This window comes from Gopherus flavomarginatus, chromosome 13 (genome assembly GCF_025201925.1).
Source record: "Gopherus flavomarginatus isolate rGopFla2 chromosome 13, rGopFla2.mat.asm, whole genome shotgun sequence".
NCBI classification, from domain to species: Eukaryota; Metazoa; Chordata; order Testudines; family Testudinidae; genus Gopherus; species Gopherus flavomarginatus.
In genome coordinates this window covers 17233826-17255817 of record NC_066629.1, presented here as the reverse complement: position 1 = coordinate 17255817, position 21992 = coordinate 17233826, and the positions used below count along the sequence as shown (strand labels likewise).

General features: G+C 48.9%; 1 protein-coding gene across 1 annotated transcript in view; it reads right to left on the bottom strand.

Annotated features, from left to right (window-relative positions):
* The window catches only part of NTM (neurotrimin), a 701070-nt gene that overhangs the window by 643819 nt on the left and 35259 nt on the right, over window positions 1–21992 (bottom strand). The window lies entirely within an intron of this gene.

The window sequence follows — 21992 nt, the reverse complement described above, 5'->3', positions numbered from 1 at the left end:
AGACAGGACTCCTCCATTTGCTCCTTAGCTCTGCCACTGACTTCTCGGGGAAGACACATAGATCCAGATTTTCAAGTGCCCACTAATGTTGGGTGCCTTGTTTTTAGGCAACCAGTTCAAAACTGGAGCACCCACAGCTCCCATTAAAACATGAGACACCCAAAATTAATGCAGGGCTTAACTTTTTGTGCCTCAGTTCCCCAAACATATCTTAATTTGCAATAGAACAGAGCAAGGACAGGGGAGATTTTTCCTGAGATGATCATGGTGTCATCGATAACGTGCACATAAATATCTGCTACCAGCATCTGCTAAGAAATACCTTGCCCTCTCCAGGCAGAGAATTACAATCTAATAATATCCCATCTGCCCCCTACCCCCCTTCCATTTCCCCCTCCCTATTACCGAGCCTGACATTATCCGTCATCCTCCCTTTGTGTTGGTGAGAATTCGAGCGCAGACACGGGGAAATTAATAATAATTGTTGTGTCAAAACACGGGATGTAATCAGGATGCAGCGTGGAAGCGAACGCAAACACAAACAAATGGTATTTATCCTCTCAAAAGACCCCTCCCCTCCCCTTGGGGCCACCAATAATAATGCTCGCGAAAGAGATGAATCCGTGCTAATATAGGGATTAAGGATGGATTCCAACCCCCAGCCCGGCTGCAATAGAGAAAGCACTCTTAATTGAAATTAGAGCTGGGATTTCTGTGCCTCTGCAGAGACGGGTGAAACCCACTGGGGCTAAACAGAAGGGAAAATAAAAATAGCATCTTTATTCAGACTCCAGCAGGAAAGAACTCAGGGAGGGAAGCACAGTGGAAAGCTTCTCTCTGGTTTCAGCACACCTGGTTTTCACACAGCTATGAATTCACTTTGGGCAAACGTGCAGCCAGACTCACTCAGGCTGGCCAGAGTTCTGCTTTTGGTTCTCACCTCAGAAAGGTTCGTGCTTCTGGAATTCAAATGCTTCATTCATAAAAGGTTTTTAAAGATTAAGTTGAGTCACTAACATTCAGACCAATCCACAACTGAAACCGTCAGATTGGCTCAGGGGCCTGTCCGGGTCCTCTTCCAAGACTCAGAGTTAGACCACAAGTTACATGAGATGAGCGGTCTTCATCCTAACGCCATGGGGGATCGTTAACCTGCCCCAGTCGCATCAACTCCAACAAAAATGTCAATGCTTCAGCTCTCCCATTGAATCCAGATGAGAAGCCAAGATTTAAAGTATTGGACCGGGTATCAGGACTCCTGGGTTCTATTCCCCCTTCTGCCTCTGACTCACTGTGTGATTGCCAGGATACTACATCCTTCTTTGCCTCAGTTTCTCCATCACTAAAGTGGAGTTAACAACACCCACTTGACAGGCACATTCTGAGGCTTAATCCATTTGCAGTGCTTTGTCTTCCTTGTATATAAATGCTTGCAGAAGGGCCAAGTATCATGACTGAAAAGGTTCAGGGTTCGATTCAAGTACAGGTCAGCTCTTATTTTAGCCAAAGCAGACTGTCTGTCAGTAGTGCTTGCTCAGGTCAGTTCCTGCACACAGCCCCTCCACAGCTCAAGCTGGAAAGAGATGTATAGTGGTATCTACTACTAAAGGAGTGAGGTAATGGAAAAGGGAGGAAGGAGGTCATGTGGTTAAGTCATTGGAAAAAATGCTGAGTTGAGTTCTCAGCTCTGCTACAGACCGTGGGCAAATGGCCTGAGGCCAGATTTGCAGAAGAGCTCTGCCCCCATGGAGTCATCTAAATAATTAGCCCACTTTCTTAGCACAGTCGGAAATCTGGCCTTACTTTGGTGCCAAAATGGAAACTGAACTCTTTTTGAATATCTGGTCCCAGTTGTGAGGTCTGAACACTTAGAAACCTGGGTCGTCTTGTTTGTGCCTCAGTTTCTTTACCTGTAAAAGGAAATGAACATCCTTCCTATCTCTCACCCTTTGAATATCTTGTCTAGTAAGACTATATAAGCTCTTTGGGACAGGGACTGTCCTTTTTACCAGGTGTACACCACAGCTAGCACACTGGGTTTATGGGTACTCCTGTAACACAAATGGCTAATAATAACAGTGAAAAACTCTGCATTCCCATCCTTAAACAGTGGACAGCAAGAAGGGGAGTGGAATTGTTTCATGTGACCCACAGGGGCTATAACTAAACAGACAAACATACATATCACCAGAGTGACAGGTGCTTCTGAAACACTTAGAATCCAGTTATACCGATTACTGGGAACAATAGGATGAAATTGGAGAAAGGGACATGAGAAAAAGAAGACGACTGGATGATCAAGTCCATCTCCTGAAGGAATAACACAGCAGCGTTCCCACCAGCAGATTGCCCAGGCTTGTTCTTGGGATGCTAAATGCTCTCTTTCCTGGCTCCTGGGAGACAATTCGAGTCAAAGAAATTTCACCACCAGGAAGATTTCCCTGAAGTTCTGCACCAATATTTCTCGGCTTCCCCACTGACACCTCATGCCACCCTAAATATTTCCTCTCTATCCCTGATGTCTGAGAAGAGCTATCCACACAACAAAAACACAAAAACAGACACCCGGCCAGTTTCAGTCCTGTAGAGAGATGAGCAGGATCAGTGCCTCAGTCCCAAATCGGATTTTAATTCCAAGGCAGAGTTTCTAATTCTTTCCATATGCAGTCTGTGCTTACCAGCCTCAAATGCATATCTAGTGTACAGACGAGTCTAAACCAATGCCCCCATTCCAAATGTGTCCAACCCTTGGGGAACTTCAGACCTGGACCTGACCTTCACGGCTCAGGCCCAGCTTTGCTCTGTCTGCATCTCTCTCTACTTAGGACCCAGCTGCATTCCCTATTGCAAGAAGCCCAAAATGGTACCTCTAGCAGAGCTTACCAGAATGCTGGGAAGAAAGAAAAAACAGATTGAATTAATCTGTTCACCACAGAGATACTATAAATGACAGGCACCACCAGGGCTTCCCAGAGGGGGGTGCAAGTGGGGCAATTTGCCCTAGGCCCCAGGCACCACAGGGACCCCCACGAGAATATAATATTCTATAGTATTGCAACTTTTTTTTTATGGAAGGGGCCCCCAAAATTGCTTTGCCCTAGGCCCCCTGAATCCTCTGGGCGGCCCTGGGCACCACAGAGCAACCCTCAGTGCTGTGGATAAAGAGATGCCAACTCCAAAATTTCTTGTCTCCTTGGAAACACAGGTCAACATTCTAGGTCTAAAGTTATGCACTTACACTAGTATCTGTCGACACCCTTGGCCTGAGTTCCCATAGCCCCCTACTGAAGTCCACATGAGTTGAATGTTCAGGACATCTCAAAATCGAGCCAGTTATTAGGTGCTTGAAATACGTATGCAAGAGCTTTATTTGAGGCACTCTGTGTGGAAGGCCAGCTTATCGTCTCCTATGTGAGCGAGGTTCTTTTTATAAAATGGACCCAAAGAAACACATCCTGCCCTCTTTGAAACAGTCATCCCTCATGGCCATGATTCAGCAAAGCACATGCTTAAGTCCTATTAAATTCAATGGTATTTAAGCATGTCTCAAAGCAAAGCATGTGCTAGTCTGATATTCATTCAGTCGAATATATTCGGTAACTGCTGATTTATGTGCATTAAAGTTTCAGCATGTAAACGCTCCACAGCTGTGCAACGCGCCTACCTGGAGAAATATCTTGAGCAGCAGTTGAGTGTGTGTATGGTTAAAAATCAAGAGAAATAAACACAGGACTTGACTCTCCTCTCTCTGTTCCATCAATATTATGCTATGGCAATGCTGTTGAATTGACCTGCATTACTCCCGACTGTGAGAGGAAAGCTAAGCGGCTTGTCTCCATCCAACCACCTATTCATGTAAATATCAGGAAAGTTCTACAAACTGGGATCTTTCCCATGGCCAGATAAAGGAGTGAAGGGGACTTGACTTAAATCATGGAAGGCCAGAGAATTGAGGTCCCTTTAGATAACATTATTGAGGTCTTGATTTATGCGGTTATCACTTAGATTCCACTGTGATAAGCCTGAGATGGACAAACTGAATTTAAAAGCAGCAAAGAATCCTGTGGCACCTTATAGACTAACAGACGTTTTGGAGCATGAGCTTTCGTGGGTGAATACCCACTTCTTCAGATGCATGTGGTGGAAATTTCCAGGGGCAGTATATATATGCCAGCAAGCAAGCTAGAGATAACGAGGTCAGTTCAATCAGGGAGGATGAGACCCTGTTCTAGCAGTTGAGGTGTGAAAACCAAGAGAGGAGAAACTGGTTCTGTAGTTGGCAAGCCATTCACAGTCTTTGTTCAATCCTGAGCTGATGGTGTCAAATTTGCAGATGAACTGAAGCTCAGCAGTTTCTCTTTGAAGTCTGGTCCTTAAGTTTTTTTGCTGCAGGATGGCCACCTTAAAGTCTGCAATAGTGTGGCCAGGGAGGTTGAAGTGCTCCCCTACAGGTTTTTGCATATTGCCATTCCTAATGTCTGATTTGTGTCCACTTATCCTTTTCCATAGAGACTGTCCAGTTTGGCCGATGTACATAGCAGAGGGGCATTGCTGGCATATGATGGCGTATATTACATTGGTGGATGTGCAGGTGAATGAACCGGTGATGGTGTGGCTGATCTGGTTAGGTCCTGTGATGGTGTCGCTGGTGTAGATATGTGGGCAGAGTTAGCATCGAGGTTTGTTGCATGGATTGGTTCCTGAGCTAGAGTTATTATGGTGCGGTGTGCAGTTACTGGTGAGAATATGTTTCAGGTTGGCAGGTTGTCTGTGGGCAAGGACTGGCCTGCCACCCAAGGCCTGTGAAAGTGTGGGATCATTGTCCAGGATGGGTTGTAGATCCTTGATGATGCATTGGAGGGGTTTTAGCTGGGGGTTGTATGTGATGGCCAGTGGAGTCCTGTTGGTTTCTTTCTTGGGTTTGTCTTGCAGTAGGAGGCTTCTGGGTACACGTCTGGCTCTGTTGATCTGTTTCCTTATTTCCTCGTGCGGGTATTGTAGTTTTGAGAATGCTTGGTGGAGATTTTGTAGGTGTTGGTCTCTGTCTGAGGGGTTAGAGCAGATGCAGTTGTACCTCAGTGCTTGGCTGTACACAATGGATCGTGTGATGTGTCCGGGATGGAAGCTGGAGGCATGAAGGTAGGCATAGCGGTCGGTAGGTTTTCGATATAGGGTGGTGTTAATGTGATCATCACTTATTTGCACTGTGGTGTCAAGAAAGTGGACCTCCCGTGTAGATTGGTCCAGGCTGAGGTTGATGGTGGGGTGGAAGCTGTTGAAATCGTGGTGGAATTTTTCCAGAGTCTCCTTCCCATGGGTCCAGATGATGAAGATGTCATCAATGTAGCGTAGGTAGAGAAGGGGCGTGAGTGGACGAGAGCTGAGGAAGCGTTGTTCCAGGTCAGCCATAAAGATATTGGCATATTGTGGGGCCATGCGGGTGCCCATAGCAGTGCCACTGATCTGGAGATATATATTGTCATCAAATTTGAAATAGTTGTGTGTAAGTATAAAGGCACAGAGCTCAGCAGCCAGTTGTGCTGTGGCATCGTCAGGGATAGTGTTCCTGACAGCTTGTATTCCATCTGTGTGTGGGATGTTTGTGTAGAGAGCCTCTACATCCATGGTGGCTAGGATGGTGTTTTCTGGGAGGTGACCAATGCATTGTAGTTTCCTCAGGAAATCAGTGGTGAATTTTCATGCCTGCAACAATCCATGATCCGGCCACAGCCTCCACTACACTTGTCCTAAGGCATTTCTGAATTTAGTTCAGAGAAGCTCTCAGGGCTAGATGGTCAAAAGAGCCCGGCACGTTGTATTTTGATCTCTTTGGAGAATCTGACTGATTGTGAACGCCATACGCTTGAAAATCTGACCCTGAGCTCCTTTGATCTGGCACTTAGATCAGGTTTACACCCAGATATCAAAATTTGCTGGCCTGTAAGATTGGACTGGAAATCTCCCAAGACCCAGCTTTCTCCATGAGATTCTGGGACATCCTGCTTGCGGTTGGGCTGGGTGCACCATGATAATCTCTTGGCTGTTGCTTCCAGGAGGCTACTGTGGAAAGGAAACTAACTGTAGGCAGCTACCCAAACTCTTACCAACCTGCTGAAAGTTGTGGGGTTTGGTATAAACTCTAGGGAGCTGTTGTCTCATTTTGTTCATGATTTTGACCAGGTTTTTTATTTCATGCTTTTTGGACAAGCCCCCTGTGAGGTAGATCAGGATAATGTCCCCCTTTCAAAAAGGGGAAACAAGCACAGAGCTGAAGGGACTTCCCAAGAGGCCACAGAGTGGAAAAGTTGGAGAAGAAAATTGTGTGTCCTGACTCCCCGTCCCCTGCAATTACTACTAAACCCAGGTTCCCTACCTGAGCTGGTTTTCCCATCCCTGTCAAGAGCGCTTGCATCATTGGCATCTACAGACTGAACTGACTCCAATTCCTGCACTAGGCTATACTGCTGTCTGACCAAGAGCTGGCCCTGTGCCTGCTCGATGCTTCCAAAGCCAGGGGGGTCATAGCGCGAGCTGGTCAGAAAGGCAAAGACAGAGAAGGACCAAGAAAAGCCAGCCAGACGCCGCTGATCGGCAGCAGTCCAGCCAGCTCCCCCCTCCTCCAGAGATTCAATGGAGTCGGAAATGCAGTGAGACAGTCAGTGCCTTAGGACAAGTGTAGCGGAGGCTGTGGCCGGATCATGGATTGTTGCAGGCATGAAAATTCATTCATATGAGTTTGGAATATAATACCTGACACAAGATGTATCACTTGCTGCCACGCTGCAATCCCAGATAAGGACACAGCAGTAACAGATGGAGGAACAAGAAACTTATCTTGTTAGGTGATGGATTTATCTCTCTTCCCCCTACCCTTCCCTACATATTCCATAGCATTTAGGCAGCTACATTCCTGACTGAGGCAGCATATGGGGAGTGAATAGATTGCTTCCTAACCCACTCCCACTTCTTAATTCAATAAGGCCCAGAGTGGCAGGTGAACAGCTTGCTGTTTTAGGAAAATTTCAAACTGTCTTCTTTATGTGTGTCATATTCTTTGCCCCCCTGCTTAGGGCATGGATGCTAGAGACAAGGGGGCAAAGGGCCAGTGCCTCCTTTTTAAATAGAGGGCCATGACCCCCCACTTTTGAGGCACTGAAATCAGCAGGAGCACATTGGGGGAGGTCAGCCATCTGCCTCTTGACCTCTAACCAGAGCTGAGTAGCATAATGCTGCAGCCCCTTCTCAGCTGGCATGATGGAGGGGTGGCTGGGCTAAATTGGAGTGTGTGGTACCGCAAGCTGCCTTGGCCCCCACTGGCTTGGCAGCCCTTCCTGTGCCCATAGCTCACAGAGCAGACTGGCACAGGGGATCTCAGCAGAGCCCACTCCGAGGGCTGTCTCTAATGAGATGGATCTACTCAGGCTGTGGGAAGGAAATGTACGTGAAGGAGGCCGTGTTAGGGGGATCCTTTCTCAGGCCAGTTCATGGAGGCATGCGGCTATAGTTGAATGCTTGGAGGGGTTCTGGGGTGAATGACCAGGCAGATGGTTCTGTCTGGCAATTCCCTTAATCTTATTACTGGAGGTGATCAAAATATTTCATTTGAAACTTCCCCCTCCCTCTCCCTCCCAGCAAAAAAAAAATTTAAAAAAAAATGGCCTTTTTTCCAAATGAACATTTAGTGGAAAATTTGGAGGTTCTCAAAATGTTCCCCCCTCCCCCAAAAAAAATAAATGTGTTTTTTCCTCCTTTTTTGCTGTTTCTCCCCTTTTTCCAACCTTATTTTCTGGCTGCAAAACGGAGGCATGGTGGGAGAAAAAAAAATTAAAAACAAAAGACAAAATAACCCTAAAAAAATCCCACCACTATTTCATCAAAAATAGGGGCACTTGGAAATGGTGGGTGGACATTTTTAAAAATGAAGACTTTTTATGCACCTGGCCAGCCAGCCCCCATCATAAACCCACATTCCCCTCCTCCCTGGTGAGCTTCACTGAGGCACTGCCAAGGATTGTATCCATCTGAAGGATGCTGAGACCACCTCAGCCGACCATTTGAGCTTCTCCTGGCTTTCCAACCATCTTGGCCAGCGCCTCCACAAGAATTCCAAGTGCTTCATAGGTGCCTACAGCTGTCACAACTCTCCCCCAAAATGCCGCCACCCCGACAGTCCCCTTCTCAGTTGATTTCCCCCCCTCCCCAAATCTGATAATGCTCATGCTAACTCCCCTCTTTAGTCAACTCTCCTAATGCCAGCTTCCCCTGTTGCTTGCCCCAATATTCCCTATGTCTCAGCTGCCAACTCTTCCCAAGACAAGTGCCCCACTGCCAGCTCCATCATAGAAACCTCATCCTCCCAACCAGGGCTGCAGATAGACCTAGCCTCATCTCTCAGCCCTCAGCACAGCTCCTCCAGCAGGGTGGAATTACTTCCACTGCAGATGTTTCCAACCCACAATGGTTTTTTTGAATGATACAGATGTTTTAGTGTCGGGAAACAAACAAAAAAATCACATCACTCCAATATTCTAGTTCTTCATCAAAGAAAATCTATTTCATTTCCACTGTGTTTAAAAGGAAGAATAATTCAGTTTTCATTTTTTGCGGGTTTCCTCTGCCCTCTTTTCAGGCAGTGGGGGAAGGAAGAGAGAGGAGGGGGAAAAATGAGTTTTGGTGAGAGGGAGGTAAACACTGACAATTTTTCATTTCCAATTGAATCAACACAAAACATTTCATTTCAGCAACAATGAACTGGACCCACAGATTCCATGAAAAATTTCAGAGCACAGAAACATGGTTTTGTTTCTTTCAAAAATTTCCCTGGAAACTAATGAGCCTTTTCCCAAAAGGTGAGTAACTCCAGTACTTCCAGAGAGTTCTGCCTTTCGCAGCAGCAAGTCTCGGCCAGCACCCCAAAGGTTAACTTGTAATGGGAATTCTTGGTAGGACTCACATACAGAGCGACATTACTGTCACCACAGCCCATGGTGCTGGCTGCAGCCACCGCCAGAGCTCACTGGAGGGACTTGTGGCTGAAAGTTTCTCATCCACGGCAACATCATCTGCAGACCCACGGGGGAGTGGAAATAAAAGCAGATGTGCACAGCTGATAGATACTATCGGAGCCAATGGGATTTTCCAGCTCCCTGCAGCGCTGTGCACTGGGCTGCTGTGGATAAGTATAATAGACTACCTAGCATCACACAATAGTTCTCTCAGCAGCACCGTTTCTGTTGGTTGCAGAAAACTGCGGGGAACGATTGCCTTGTGATGGATGCAGAATGTGTCCGATCGGCAGCATCCTGCCTGGCAACAGTGCACCAGGGGGGCAAGTGACCCTGATTTGCAGTGGGTTGCAGTGCCCTGCAAGTATATGGTGCATCGGGGTACTCGGGATAATGGCGGGGCTCGTAGTAGTGAAGAGACAAAGAAAACCTGTTGGATCAGGGATTCTCCCCTGGAAAGAAGTGCTCTGAAAAGGGAGGGTCCCGACCTCTCCCCTGTAACATTCCTGGTGAAGCAATGCTGCCACTACACTACCAGGATCACGCCTCCCCATGCCCTCTGCAGCAGTGCAGCATATCAGGCTGCAGTATCCTGTAGGGAGACCAAGTATTGTCATGCAGGAGACGGCACCGAGCAAAAGCTCAGTGTCATCCCAGCGTGTGGCGACAGAAACCTTCCCAGCTGTCTTCTGGGAAGAGTTAACCTGATAACCAGTGGACTGAGTTATGGTGGTCACTGCAGCTTTTCTGCACCGCTGACTAGACAAGACACACTCTCTCTCCAGGATTCTCCTTCTCTCCTCATGGTGCCCCTTTCCCCCTCTCTACAGTGCTCTGGTTTGAATCAGCCCAGGGCTCCCAACCAATTAATGTACTAGCCGCCCAATGCCAAGCGGGGGAGTGGGTTTCTAGGGCAAGAGAGTCGGCTGGGTGTTATAATGAACTGAACACTCCACCCGGACCGTCTGGCTTCATGCTCCAGATCCCTCTGCAGGGCCAGAAGGCTCAGGTGCAGAGGTGAATGGCAGAGAAGCTTGGCATGTTTCAGGGTGGTGGGAGGAGGAAGGAGAGGTTGGTTCAGCCCATTATACAGCCACGAGCCAGCCTAGCCTTCGCCTTAGTCAAAGCCCACCTCTAGCCTTTGCAGGCTCCACTGTAGCATTCAGCTGGCAGAGCCCAAGCTCAACTGCACTCCCCTAGCTGTTCATTTCCCAGCCTAGCTACTAGCCTGCAGGCCTGATACCGCCACAAGAGGTCTGCACGCCTCCTGAGAAGGAACAGAATGGGAACTGTATTGCATTAGCCACCCCTGTTCCTGTCTCTCTTCAGCCCTGTCTAGATCCCAGAGGCAAAAAGGTATACAATCCAATGGGAGACTCCTGGGTTGTGTCCTATGTGACCCCAGGACAAGTCTCTTAACCTCCTTGCCTCAGTTTCCCCATCTGCAACGCACTTCAGCGGAGCCTAATGAGACTTCATTCATTAAAACACTTTGCGATCCAGGCCTGAAAAGAATTATAGCTGCACCAAGCACAGCCAACCATTCTCCTCTGACATAAATCAAGCAGCCCGTTTCCAGCTCGACAACTCGCTTTATACCCAGACAACATTAAAACAACCACTACAAAAAAATCCCAACCACCGCCAACCCTGGGCAATGATTCCTGCCAATCACAGAGCGGCTCGAGGGTCTGGCAGCAGCAGGCTGAGTTGCATCCGGTAATTGTGAGGCCAGGGTCACCTCTTACCAAGAAATAACCCCTGCCCGCCAAGTTGACATTTCTTCCTCTGAGGTGGTTTTCCAGGTTGGCCCTCCTTAACCTCTCAGAGGCTGCTAATGGGCTCTCCCTACCCTTCCCCTCCTTCCTCAGATGGCATCAGTCACACAGGAGAAGGCCAAAGTATTCTGCAGGGCTCCAGCATAGACGGCTCTGTGTCTCCGTTTGATCCCGACTGCCTCTGATCTGTAAGAACCTCTGTCCCTCCATCCCAAAACGACATCAGAAGCCAGTCCTGCCCCTATGCCCTCTCTCCCATCAACATGCAGGCCAGTCTATGCCCTTTTTAATGCTGTCCCCTTTCAAGCAGAAGTTTGCATCTTGGTCCCCATTATGGCCATGTGCCGGAGGTTTAAAAGCCTGAGGTTGGCCAGCATCTCTTTTTTTCTTTTTAAGTCCCCTCCTCCCTTCTCATGAGGTTAAAAAGCTAAAAGACCAACTCGGAGGCAGATAATAGAGTGACAGCACCTCATAAAAAGGAAGCTGCAGCCTTCGAGAAAGTCGGCGTATGGTGCATTAAGGATGTCTGTCGCAGCAGCTGGGAGTAATAGTGACCCTCTGAACTCAATTTGCTCCATGACTATAAACCTAAAGAAACACTCTGGATGGTGGAACTCCTTCTCCGGCTGACGAGGTTCGCCAGAGCCTCTGGCACAAGCACTCCGTTGCCTCCCGCCTTAGTGCTAACAGTGTTTCACACTACGGGTCCAGCCCTCTTCTCCCAGCTTTGTTAATTCAGTGGCATTATGCCTAATTCCTACCAGAGCAGGTAGGAGAGGAATCAGGGCCGCAGGTGAAGTGGGAGAGGGTGTGAGTGAAATCTAGCAGCATGGAGGGCTGCGGGGGCATCAGTGTTTGGTCGGCTAGTATTAGTACTTGTAATTGCATTATGGTAATAGCACCTACAACTGAGGCCAGTGCTAGGTGCTGTACATACAAGTAGGGAAAGAAAGCTCCCGCTCCAAAACAGCTTACAGTCTAGATAAGCAAACGAGGGCGGGGCGAGAGGGAATGATTCTCCTTGGAAACTTCCAGCCACACTGTGCTTAGCAACGTAATATAATGGTTAGAGCAGGGATTGGACGTCAGGACTCCTGGGTTCCCTAGCCAACTCTGCCACGGACTCATTCCCTCATCTCCCTCTTTGTGCCTCAGTGTCACCAGCTGCAGAACAGGAACAACCCTTGCCATCCTGACAGCACGGGGGAGGCTTGATGATGTTTGCAAGGTGCATTAAGATCCTCGGCTGGGAGGCAAAAGGAGGGTGGGGCATCAGAACAGTAGATGGTCATAGCAGCATCTGAGACCCAGTGTCTCTTGCGGGCAGACCGCTGCATGCAAATAGGTTTGTGCAATTGCACTAAGCTATCATCTTCCTCTCGGCTGTTCGCTCTTTTTGTTAATGAGTAGAAATTCTTCCCACTACGCATTAGCGCCCAGCGTAATGGTGCAAAGCGTTTTTCATTTATCATCATAATGCCAGTCAAACGAACCCCCTAATAAGGTAAATTTGAGAGGAAAGCTATTAGAGTTTATTTGTGCAGTGGCTTTGAACAAGTTCCCACAGCTCTGACTGGGTAACCAGAGGGGACGGCTGGGTCTTGACTCTTCAGGCCTTTTCATCAAAAGCTATTCCTTGGCTAGGCAGAGTCTTACCCCTGCAGGATATTTCAGCCTCCTGCACCTAACTGCACTTGCTGTCTTCTTTTTTAATCCCAGACCCATTTAGAAGCAGCCATCGATTTTTTGTTTCCAAACCACTGACTTGCTGTTCCAAGCAGGGGCATTGGGAAAAATTGTGCCTTGTGTCCTACAGACTCGAGTTCCCTCCAGCTAACAGCAATTACAGCTCATGTTTTTAGAGCCCAGAGAGTCCCCAAAAGTGCTTGGCAGGGTTTGCTTTTGTTTTCTACTTCAAAATGGGCCCTTCACTCAGCAAACATGAGGGAAGTGATCTGAGGGTTTGGCCATTTATTTTTTTCCATTTGAAACCAGCCATTTTGTAGAATTTCCCAGAAATGGGAACATCTGAGTGGCGCAAAATCGCCCCAAATGAGAAGGCAACAGTGCTCTTGCAATATGGCAGGCACATCATCTGGGGCAGGGCCGTCCTTAGGATTTATGGTGCCCTAGGCGGGATTATTAAACTGGTGCCCCTGTGCCTGTCTTGCTCTTAGCAACACAAACATAAGCTTACAGTATTGGAAAACTTGCCACAGGCATGTTACTAAAACCAGTTTAACTTAATTAAGCACACTGTAATACTGATGAACTAACACTAAAAAGTCGCACTATAGAAAAAATTCTGATTTGACAGAATGATGCAAATAATATATATTTTTTAAATTTGTCAACATTTTATTGGAAATTTATATGAAGAGGTATTGAAACAAGGATTAGTTTTTAATTAAAAGCAGACTTTCTGGCTTTTTTGTCTGCAAAATCAGTAATAATGTCATCGTATGACAAAGACAAAGTGATGTCTTGTTCGATTGTAAGAATAGCAAGACCAGTCAAGGTTCCTGACTCATTGTAGAGTGCAGATAGTTTTTAATGAGCTTTAGTTTTGAGAAACTCTATTCTCCTGATGCTACTGTTACAGGAATTGTCTGTAGAATATGAGTGGCAAGTTTGCTGGTATGAATAAACTGTACAATGTCCATCACTGATTTTGCATGTGGCAACAACTCAGTTCTTCGTACAGTTCAAGTCCATTTAAATCAAAATGATCACCATGCTTCAGGAGGCTCTCTAGGTCAGGGATCCACAATGTGGTGCCAGCGGGTGTCATGGCGCCCGCAGGGACTTCTCAGTGCACCCACATACTGGCCGGAGGATGAGCATCTGCAGAAATGTCGCCGAAATTCGGTGGCATTTTGGCGCCAATGCCTCTGGATGACACTGCTTTCCGTCGAATTTAGGCAGCATTTTGGCAGATGCTCGTCCACCACCACGGTCCTTCGTCAGGTGCACGCCAGACGAAAAAGGTTGGTGACCACTGCTCTAGGTTCTTGCACTTTGTCATTAGTTGCTCTTGTTTTCCTATTTCGTTGAATTTAGTCCCACTCAGCCCGTTGCCAGCTGAGTGAATAGAACCCCAGGCCGACAGTGGGTTGAGTGGCTCAGCTAGGGTCTCAGCCGCCGGCCTGCTCAGCCTGCTGCCAGCCTGGGGTTCCTTGGGGGTCTCCAGGCCAGCAGCGGGTGGTGAGTGGGGCTGGCAGCTGGGACCCTGAGTGGCAATGGGGCAGCAGCTGGAATCCCAGAGCAGCGGTGCGCTGAGCCATTCAGCCCACCACTGCGTGTCATCAAAAATCAGCTCACGTGCCACCTTTGGCACATGTGTCGTAGGTTGCTGACCCCTGCTCTATACACTAGTAAGGAGATGAGCATATTACAGTTGTTGGAGGGCTCTATTTAGCAGTAACAGGGCTATAGGAAAGTCAGTCAACATTTTTTGTTTCTCTGATGAAAACTGGTCCACTCTCTTCCCCATTCCAAAATTGTCACAAATAATTGTCAACAACTTAATTTTCTGTTTTTGGCTAAGATACTGATTTTTTTAAAAAAAAATATATATTGAAATTGAATTCAGGAATCTTAGCAAGCATTTTTAGCAAACAAATTTGCTCAATGACAATCAAAATGGCAACACAGTACTGCTTTCATGCTTGGCTCACACCCCCCCCCCAGCCTGCTGGTTCAACAGCTGCAGTAGAAGAGGAGAGGTGGAAAGGTGCAGGACCCCAAAATCCACGTCTTGGGGTGCAGAGCGGCAACAGCAGCAGCAAATCCTCAGGTCTGATCACACACCAATGGGCACCACCGCCAGCTCAACGGACCATGGTGAAGTTAGCACAGCATCTGATCTCAGGGACGGGGCACCCATGGAGCCACAGCAGCTCATCCTGCCCTGTGCAGCTCCCCCCAGATGAGATGGATCACTGCCAGTCCAGGGGAGAGATGCACTCCCCAGCTAGGGTGACCAGATCCAGATGTCCTGATTTTATAGGGCCAGTCTCGATATTTGGGGCTTTGTCTTATATAGGCACCAATTACCCCCACCTAGGGTGACCAGACCGCAAGTATGAAAAATCAGGATGGGAGGTGGGGTGCAATAGGAGCCTATATAAGAAAAAGACCCAACATATGGGACTGTCTCTATAAAAGTGGGACATCTGCTCACCCTACCGCAACCCCCTGTCCTGATTTTTCGCACATGCTATCTGGCTATCCCCAGCCCAGCCGTGTGTGACCATTCCAATCCTGGCTGCCTGCGAGGAAGTGAGTTACTTTCACTGTCATTCCTCAGCAGGTAGGCAGCCTGCCTCACCTCCCCCGCAGCACCTCACCCAACACAGCCCTGACAGCCCTCACGCCAGGGGAAAGAGTCACACTCACAGGTGAGCATAGGCAGCAAGTTTGTATAATTTTTGGTGGTGCCCAAAATGGTGTTGCCCGCCCCCCTCCCCCCCCGCTGTAGCCCTGTAAGCCGATATAAAATGAAGCTACAATGCGTTGGCACCACAAGATTACAAGGGTCAATTAAAAGTGTAAACTCAGAAGCAGCACTTGCCTGCTTCAATATACAGTATTATATTTTGTTGCACTTGTGAAAAAGTGGGAATGTTCTAAATGTTTTCTCTGAATACTGTGTGGGTGCCTCAGTTTCCCCTGCAAGGTGCCAATTGAAGGTGCTGGGGACAAAGAGATCAGAAGAGATCTAGAAGAGACACAAAGGCTAGAGGAGGGAGTGTCAGTTTGGAGCTGGCTGGGGAAATGGGGAGAGGCTCAGAACTTGGGTCTAGGCTCCCCACCCTCCAAGATGGACCTGACTGAGGGGTCCTATTTTCTGTACCTACAAGCTTTGTTTTAGACTGTGATCCTGTCATCTAATAAACCTTCTGTTTTACTGGCTGGCTGACAGTCACATCTGACTGCAGAGTTGGGATGCAGGGACCTCTGGTTGCCCCAAGACCTGCCTGGACAGACTTGCTGCGGAAAGCGCACAGTGTGGAAGGGCATGCTGAATGCTCTGAGGTCAGACCCAGGAAGGTGTAAGCGTCTTGCTCTGGAGACAGTATGCTCAGAGAGAGGAGGCTCCCCCAGAGTCCTAACTGGCTTTGTATGGAGTAGTTCCAAAGCATCCCAGCATCCTCTTCCACACCATGCACTTCCCGGAAGTCCAAACAGGCACTGACACTCTCTCCTCTGGCCTTTGTCTCTTTTCCAGGCATTAGGCGGCCACCTGATCTCTTTGTTCTCCAACACCTTCAGTTGGCACCTTGCAGGAGAGTGACCCAGGCCATCAGTTGCCCGGAGACAGGGTTTCAGCCATTCTCTGTGCAAAGGGCATCACACTGGCACTCTAGGGCTCTACAACAATCACACATCTTTATCCCACCATCTAGATCCTTGAGAAATGCATAGGGGAAACTGAGGCACCCACACAGTATTCAGAGAAAACATTAAGAACATTCCCACTTTGTAACACCTGTATACTTTAAAGGGCGTAAAATAATCAAGTATTGTGCTAAACACAATGATACTCCAAACTGACCACCAAATTTAAGTTGCATGTTTTTCCCCTCAAGTGAGGGCTCTGGGATGGGGCTAGGGATGAGGGGTTCACACTGCAGCAGAGTGCTCAGGGTTGGGGTGCTGGGGGCACAGGCTCTGGGGTGGGGCAGGGCTAAGGCTAAGGAACTTGGGATGCAGACAGGCTGCCCAGGGCTGGGGCCAGAGAGGACTCTCCCCCCTCCTTACTGGCAGAAGCAAGCTCCAAGAAAGGGACCCCTCCTCTCTCTCCTGCCCCCCACTCGCAGCACACTCACTCTGCACCACAGTCACTGCACATGCTCCTAGTGACTCTCTCAGGTCCAGAAAGCCCACTCGCCTCCCCTATGATGGGTACCAGGGCGGGGGGGTTGCCATCATGTGTGGCCTCCCCATCCCTGCTGCTGCCACTGAGTGCCGGGGGGGGCGGGGGAGAGAGCTCCCAAGCATGTGTGTGCCTCCTTCCCCCTCCTCTCTTCCTCTTCCCCTCCCCCAGTGCTCCAAGAGGCTGCCTCCCAATGATCTCTATAGCCTTAGGCAAAAGCAGCCCAAACAAAGGAGAGAGGCACTGGCTGTTTTCTTTCAGCCAGGGAAGTTCCGAGGTGGGGGCAGAGGAGAAACCCAGCTCCAAATATTGGTGGAGCACAGCCCCCAGCCTTGAATATTCCTGGTGCTTGAGCACCTTGAGCCCCTATAAGCTGCCACCCCTGCAGGTGAGTTCCTTCCCCCACCCCTTCCCAGAGACTTCCCAGCAGCCAATCTCCTCCCTCAGACTGTGCTGCATTCGGCTCTCTCTAGGACCCAGCAGCCCTGCTCTTACATTCTCCACTGCTTCCCCTCTGTCTGGGCTCCCTGCAGAGAGGTGCCCCCAGACCTTTTGGTGCCCTAGGCGGCTGCCTATTCTGCCTATGGCTAAGGACGGCCCTGATCTGGGTTTTTTTATGGACTTCTGCACATTTCTAATCCTGATCCACTGCCATCCTCTTCATTATTTTAGCCCTGGTCTGAATGAGAGCTCCACCAATGCGCCCTCATCCTCACCTGTAGTACCTCAGCTTTTCCAGCATGGGGCATCACATGGCTCTGCAGATACTTCATCTGTCCTTACTTGCAACACCCATTCCAAGTTCTGTTTTTAGTCCACCATACTGCTCCACCAATACACCTCAGTCCAGTACCCTCGCGCTATTCCAGCCTAGGGACCTGATCCTGCAAAATCTTATACTTTAGAGTAACTTTACTCATGAAAGTGGCCTGATTGAAGCCAATGGGAACGTGCTTACATGAGTAAAGTTACTCTCACGTGGAAGCATTTGCAGGACTGGGCCCTTAATCACCCACACAGCTCTGCTAGTTCACTGAAGCAAGCGTGCTATTGCCATCGTGGGTTATCACTTCAAGCATCTCTTTCCTGTCCTTCAGCATACACCTTGGACAACCCCCCACCAATACATCTCACCCTTGACCTGTAGCACCTCTACTCTTCCAGTCGTGGGCCTGTCCTGGAGGCAGGCCAGAATGCATTTCATTCGCTAGGAGCTAATTTCCTCACTAGGTCTAAATTAAATGCATATTTCAGAACCTTGCAATGAGCAAACCCTGCTCAGCCTTCTGCTGGATACAAAAATAAATAAATAACCTTTGCCGGGAATGAGCCTCGGTGAGACATTACAGCCCTGTCAGTGGGGTTGAGCGATCCCTCGCTCTACGGTAATAGCTGTGTCAGATGTGCAGTGCTGGCGAATGGGGCCAGCGCTGCGGAGGCAACAGAACAGATCCCGCCTGAGGAATTAGCATCTTCATTAGCTTGAGCAGCCCGTTTACTTGACTTCTAAAAGCAACGTAGCAATCGGGAAACTCGAAGGGCTGGCGCCAGAGCGGGTGTAGATCAATGCAGCTCAGTGGAACTATATTGAGTGGATAGGACACCAGGCTGGAACTCCGCAGACCTGGGTTACAGTTCCCAAGTTCTGCCACTGAGCTGCTGCATGACCTCCGGCAGGTCAGTTACCTCCCTGTGCCTCTTTCCCCTTCTGCTCTTTGTCCATTTGGGCTTTAAAGCACCTCAGGGCAGGGACGGACTCTCACTCTGGGTCTGTCTGCACTGGCATTGGAGGTGGGATTGTAGCGCATGCAGACAGACCCAAGTTTGCTTTAAGCTGAGCAGCTGCGGTACCAATAGCAGTCAAGCTGCAGCAGCAGCAATTTCAGCGCAGGCGATAAAAGCTCACCCGGGACCCTGACTAATTACATCCCACCCATACTGCTGTGACTGCACTGCTATCGGTACATAAACTAGCAAGATTAAAGCTAGCTCATGTATGTACTGCAATTACATCCCTTGATTAGGCTGCAGGCATAGCCGCTATGTATGGACCGTAACTAGCATAGTGGGACACTGATCTCTGTTACGGCCACTAGGTGCTACCAGAAATACGACTACTATGCACAGTCTATAGCAGCGGAGGGTCTGACCCTAATCTGTACCCCCATCTCCTGCCATGTGGCTCCCTCTTCCAGCTTAAAACAGTTCCTGTTCCACAGCACTAGGGGTAGTTTGAGGGAGAGGGATAGCTCAGTGGTTTGAGCCTTGGCCTGCTAAACCCAGAGTTGTGAGTTCAGCCCTTGAGGGGGGCCATTTAGGGATCTGGGGCAAAAATCTGGTGATTGGTCCTGCTTTGAGCAGGGGTTTGGACTAGATGACCTCCTGAGGTCCCTTCCAACACTGATATTCTATGATTCAACTTGGGAGAAGCATGGGGAGCTCCAGAGCAAGGTTCAGTTGCAAAGCCAGATAGCCATGGTGTGTGGGAATGAGGGGGCTGCCTGCCAGTTAAGCCTCATCTACCCTGAAATAAAACCACTCTTGCTGTAGCAAGTGCTGGTACTAGCCACTGGATGGCTAGTGTGGACAGACCACTGGTGTTCTCAAACCCAGTGTGTTGTCTAGCTATGCTCTGGGCAGGTCTAGATGACATGGCGCTTACCACACCAGCAGCAGCCTAGAGCCCAGCATACCTCCCACTGTTACTACCATGTCCTAGGATATCTGACAGAGTGTAGATATAAGCTCAGTATGGATGAGGCAGAGGAGGGATTGCATGTAGTGCAGATGCATTATGTGAAGCCCAGGACTGCAACAGCAGGAGGTGCTGTAGGTGGGTGAGGAGAAATGCAATTGCAGGACGGGGCTGCAGGCCATAAAGGCTGCATTGGACAGAGAGGTGGGGGAGGCAGGATTAAAACAGCTGGGGGAACTTTCAATCTGGATCGAGGTGCACTAGCAAAGCCAGGGAAGGAGGGCTGGAATAGCAGCTAATGCTGCACAGTACGATTGCTGAAGTAGGCAGAGATTTGAGGCAGCCCAGGCCTAGAAGAGGAGGGGACACTTCAGGGGAGGACTGAGATGCATTGAGATGAGTCATTGGAGGAGGGGTTCAGGACTATACGGCAGAGGCTGCTGCAGGTCAGGACCACGGAGGCCTCACAGAGCTGGGGAGGAGGCTGGCCAGGCCTAGAAAAGCAGGTACCAGCAGCAGCCGAGACTAGAATTGCAGGGCATGTTTTCAGTCAGGCGGGAGGTGCGGCCGCAGAGCTGTGCATGGGAGGCTAAGCACTGCCTGTCACCTGCCTGCAGCCAGCGCTAAGCAAGCTATAAACTCTCTGCCTCTCTCTTCCATTTATACCAGTGATGACAGCACATTGAACAAATAAATAAATAATGATCATGCAAAAAACATCTCTGACCTGGTCTCCCCAGGCGGCAGCTGCTGCTGCTCTGAATTTGCAGCCCCAGCAGGTCGGAGCTGCTCCTGGCCGCCAGCCGGCTGGGGTTTGGGAGCTAGGCTTTGCAAACAAGTTTTCTAGGTATGATGGGGAGGGGGTGAGGAAGACAGACGTGACTCAAGACACCTATAGGGAGTTATGGTGGTGAGAGGGCCTGAATGGGATCCCAAAAGGGGTGACAATCACACACACATTAATGAGTGCTTCCCAGATATGATCATTTCTGGGCATTACTACATTAAATGCAATAGTGGCTTGGTCTGCTGGGAAGAACTGCATCAGCCAACCCTATGATGGGGAATTGCTGGGTATCCTCCGTTTGTGTGTCTGTCTTTTATCATGCTTGTGTGTGTTTATTTGCCAGTTTCAGGGGGGAGGGGATGTGTTTTAAGGTGTTTGCACACATACTTTGGGGTTAGTTGTGTGTGTGGCAAATGTGTCTATCAGTGTAGCGTAAATACGTCTAAGCATGTGTGTGGTTGTCAGGGTAAAATGCGTATACATTTGGAAGTGTATGTGTGTGTGAAATAGCTTTGGCTGTGCGTTTCAGAGAGAGCAATGTGTTTTAGTAGCTGTGTACGTCCGACAATGAGACAGAAGTGTGTGTGTGTGTGTGTATCAGTCTGGGTCACACAGCGAACATATGCATCTGGGTGTCTCTGTCTGTGTCAATGCAGCAAAAGTGTCTTACTGTGCTAAAGACGCACCTGCCATGCATGGGCACTCAAGCTCAGTGACTTCATGGTGTTGCCAAATTGGGTCAGACTTTCTGTGCACTGGTCCCATTTGCAGAGCTTGGGCAGAAAACAACAAGTGGGAGGGACAGATCTTGGTTATAATTTCAAAACCACTGCATTTAATGCTGCTCTGATAAAGCAGCAGAAGGGCATTGCCAGCTTGCTTGTGTTTAACTCTGCAGTGGTTGGGGCCAACATCTTGGCAACTGGAGCAATAGTTGCATCATGAGCCACTGATCTTGAAGCCCAGGAGGTACAGATGGTAAAATATCATGGGGCAAATGCTACCCTCGCTGCGACTGTGACCCTTTTCTTCTCCAGCCATGGAGCTGGGTTCAAGATCCCCATGGAGACCTAGGAGGGGGAGGTTGCAACCAAAATTTCTTTCCTAAAAGGAACACTTTCAAATGCACCTACTGCAGCCTCCCACTGACATCAGCCAGAGGTATCTCAACCTCTGCTCTGTGCATCTCTGTGCCTTGGGGATCTCCCAAGTATCCCTATCCAAACTGCCCCAGGAGACTGCTCTCCCTGGCATCTCTCTCTGCTTTAGAGAGCTGCCTACCACAAACCCCATGGGAAGGGGAAGCCACCAGACCTTTAGCATCTCTGTAGCTGCTGCCAATACTGATCTGCACTGGCTGTAACTCCTTGTTTCACAGGCCGGCAGATAAATAAATCCCTTCTGTGAAGGAAGCTGCCAGGATTGGAGCACATTGCTCAGAGGTGGGGAGGAGGGTGGGGGAGAGTTGCAGTCTTGTTGTGCAGCATCACGTCGGCTTGCCATTAAGATCGGAACGCCATGCAGAATTGCTTTGGTGACATTTAAAGGTTTCTGTCAATCTGGCCCCACATTTCTTAGTTATTTGCTGCCGAGAGATGAGCTTGCTGGGTCAGCGGGAATTAGCCTCCCAACTGGCCACCCACAACTGAACTGCTCTGCTGGTTACGAGAGCTCATTGAGTCACTCCTTGTGCGCAGAGCTGGCTGGGAAATGCTTTTGCCATCTTACAAGATTTTGACTCCCCCCCGTCCCATATTGAGACAAACAGTTGAAATCACAAAAATGTTCACAAACTGATCTGGAAAAAAACACAACCCTCGGGTCATTTGAAACATTTTGTTTTGATCAT